Source organism: Pygoscelis adeliae, unplaced genomic scaffold, assembly GCF_000699105.1.
Source record: "Pygoscelis adeliae isolate BGI_AS28 unplaced genomic scaffold, ASM69910v1 Scaffold286, whole genome shotgun sequence".
Lineage (NCBI taxonomy): Eukaryota > Metazoa > Chordata > Aves > Sphenisciformes > Spheniscidae > Pygoscelis > Pygoscelis adeliae.
In genome coordinates, this window is record NW_008825076.1 from 7,643,286 (window position 1) to 7,646,906 (window position 3,621).

General features: G+C 51.2%; 1 protein-coding gene across 1 annotated transcript in view; it reads right to left on the reverse strand.

The window, feature by feature from the left end:
* Positions 1-3,621, reverse strand: part of HRH3 (histamine receptor H3) — a 27,793-nt gene that overhangs the window by 2,761 nt on the left and 21,411 nt on the right. The gene's annotated exons all lie outside the window — the stretch shown is intronic.

The following is a 3,621-nucleotide window of genomic DNA, read 5'->3' on the forward strand; positions in this document are numbered from 1 at the left end:
AATCCCCCCGAGCATCCCTGCATCCCCCTGAAGCATCCCTATATTCCCCCTTCCCCTCTCAACCTGGGAGCGTTCCTACATTACCCCGGAGCATCCCTACATTCCTCCTTCCCCCTCAACCCGGGAGCGTCCTTGAATCCTCCCAGAGTATCCTTGCATTCCCCACAGGAACATCCCTGCATCTCCCCAAAGCATCCCCCCAGGGTAAAGGCCATGGGGAGTGCTTACGGTTCCTGCCTCGGGGTCTCTGCCTCCATGGAGAGGAGTGGAGATCAAGGCTTAATCTGTCTTTTAATCAGAGGTCAGCCAGGAGTGGTCTCCGGGCAGGGGGAGGAAAGAGGGTGATGCCCTTGACCGTGCTCCTCACTGGCAGCAGGAGGAAAAGGTAAGGCTGCCTGGGAGCAGGTGACTCTTTACCAAGTGGCCATGCCACTTGGTCTGCAAACCAAGGAGTAGTCCTTGCCCACAGTCCCCAGCTCCCTCCTCCCTCCACTTGTTTAGCTTTTCATAGCTAAAGAGAATAACTTTTGTTTGAGTACTTTGTTCAGTTGATGATACTCCAGGATGAAGTTACCTACCACTGTAAAACCCCTGTGTGTGGTGCCTGCTCCAGACTGCAGGAGTGGAAATGTCTTCATGGGTGTCGTGTCACCGGGATCGGATCAGCTCACCACAATCACCATCTCTGGAGAACGGCAGGGGGACATGCAGAGCAGCAACACTGGAAACCAGAGAAGGATACTGGCTGGAGACCCTGGCCAAATGCCTTTCTTTCTGGGGAAGTCTGACAAATTGTGTACGTCTTTGAATAACAGAGATCAAAAAAGCAAAGCAAGAAAATTGTGCAAACCCAGAAACATGCATGAAGCTAATGCCCAGGCGGTTTGCTGCCTTCTCATTACTCCAACAGCTATTTTCACATCAGGAACTGTTACAGCCTCGCAGAATTCCTCTTCAAACCCACCACCACGGCCACTGTCTTGATAGCAGATGCTGATCCTGCTGGGAGGAGGGTGAAAGGGCTCTTTTGAATCACGGTAAACCATTTGCAGCCAGCAGAGCCGGGAGGTGAGAGCACCTCTCAGCACGGCGCAGGCAGGGAGCCTGCCGAGCACTCCCGCAGGGGTGGCCTTTGGCGGCACCCACCAAAGCCTGGCCTCCAGCAAGGACCAGCCTCATCCTGTCCCTTACCTTGCCTGAGAACACTGAGACAATGTGCTGGCTCCGCATTTAGATCCGGGCTTTCTTTTTTCCAGGGGCTGTGCGGGGGCAGTGCAGGCAGGCTGTGCCTGATGGGCAGGCAGCTGGGCAGGCCTGCATCTGCCTGACGCGATGTGTCCCCTTCCTCAGGGAGCCAAGTGTCCCCAAGCCACTCCATGAAGCAGAGGACTCGGTCCCTGCCGCTGCCGCGTCCCGATGGAGGCTGTCACTGTGGGCTCTGGGAGCCATGGGTGGGAGAGCAGAGGATGCTGTGTGTGCGAGAAACTCCTGGATAACGGCTGGAGGGTGCAGTGCGCCCCTGGGAGGCTTCGAGGAACTTAGTGTGTGGCTTCAGCGCTGCCTTGAGGAAGGCCAGATTTAACCACACACCCGACTGAATTCCCACCGGGGTGGTGAGCAGCCCAGCTATGCAGCTGCAGCACGGCCGCAGTGGAGAGGACCTGATATCACCTCAGGTGTGATGGAGAAAGGGCTTTTTTTTCCCCATAATGTTTAACGAACCCACAGACCACTTTCATTCTGTGACTGTTTGTGATCTGGTGTTATTTGTAATCTCTAGCTATTCAGACAATCATTAGTATTCATTGAAATGTTTACAAATTCCAAATCATTGTGTGCATGTTGCAGCGTTATCACTAGGAGCTGTTTGCTGTTTGTTAGCTGTCATTCATTATTCACCATCCAGATAGAAAGCAGAAACCATACTTTGTACCTAAGGTAATTTATAAAGTGATTCGCAAAATGTAACATGGACAAATCTCAATTATTGTTTATCCAGAGTAATTTGCCAGGAGTGTTAGATAAATAAGAGATGACAGAGCTTAACAGACTGTAGTTTTCCTGGTCCTGATGTTTCTCTCTTGCTTCAGCAGAAGGACAAGTATATTTCTAATATATTTCAGGGAACATGCTATCTTGGTAATAAAACAAAGGAAATCACCCAGCCTAGAAGGGGTAGTTAAAGCAGGTTACATACAGACATGCAAGCAGATGGTACGATAGCTAGCGTTTTGACCTGGCTTACACAGTACATATGCCACATGTAGATATCCCATATGTTCGTAAGTGCTTATATATGTTCATATAGGGTGTATTGGTCACCCTGCAGTCAGCCCATGGGGTCCTCTTCTGGGATAGGAGGCCTCTGGAGCCTCAGAGCCTGAATACTGCTTAATTCTTGTGTAGATACAGAGGCCAAAATGGGACCTCACTGGAGGGTCAGAGCTAAAGCTCAGCTATAAGCTCTCCTGACCCTAGTTTCTGTTTCCTCTGAGGTTGTGACTGAGAAGCAGGGACTGGGGACAGCAGATGCAGGCGTCCCAGCCCAGAGTTCCCTCCCGAACCTACTATAGAGGGCTTCTGCCCTGCTGCAGGCACGTCCCAGCTGGCTGCAGTGAGGCAACTGAGGAGCCACAGCTCACAGCCTCGGTGCTACGGTAATTCGGTGTTTCCTGAACGCACATGTGTGGCTCAGCTACACTAGCAGACAAGCCCTAGAAGCCCCCCAGAAAGGGTGAAGAGCTGGGGGCAGCCCTGCTGCCACTGCCTGCAAAGCAATTCCTCTCCTGGGGGGCTCCCGAGCAAGGGGCCGGGGGCTCCCCTCCCCTCTCTGCTTCCTTCCCTACTTCATTTTTGAGAACGATTTAGCTTGAACGTGAGTTCTGCACACCTTCTATATCTTTAAAAAGAGGCAAGGGTAATATGTGGCTTTTTTAAGGCTGCGTTGTACCGGAAAAGAAGTCTGCACTTGAAAGTTGTTGTGCATTCAAGCAGAGGATGAGTAAGAAGTGAATAACCCTCTTGTAAGGTGGCTGTTCTGGGGAGTTTCTCTATGATGTGACGCCTTTGGGCTAAGAGACAAATAGCTTCTGCAGCCTCCTGGCGTTTAGGGAACTCGAGCTTTGGATGTAATTTAGCAGTTGGCCCTATCCTGGGTTTTGGGCGCTGCAAAGTCCGTGTATTGCCTCATCACAGAGCAGTGCCTGAGGACCTTCAACTGCCGCTGGCTTTGCTAAGCCTTGCTGGTGACCATCGCCTCTCTGCTTGGTCCTGGTTATTGCAGGGAAACAGGCCATCGGTCTGACTCATGGGGTGCTTTGTACATGCTTTGTATGCATGTCGCCTAGTGCCGCTTGCTTCTCTTTCTGTTGTTTGTTATTGTGGTTTGGAGGTCCTAGAGGGACCAATTTGGAGTTTCCTTTGCACAGATACATTTCCTCTGTTCAGCGTCTCATTTATGTTTTCTCCTGTGACTTGCAGAATTGCACATAGATTTAAGAGCTGGACAGCGGAGATACAGAGAAGTTCTGCCTTCTCAAAAAGCTCTCATCCAAATAAATAAAGTTTCCACGCGGACTGATTATGCTGGCCACCGAAGACACAGTGCTGGCATCCGCTCTT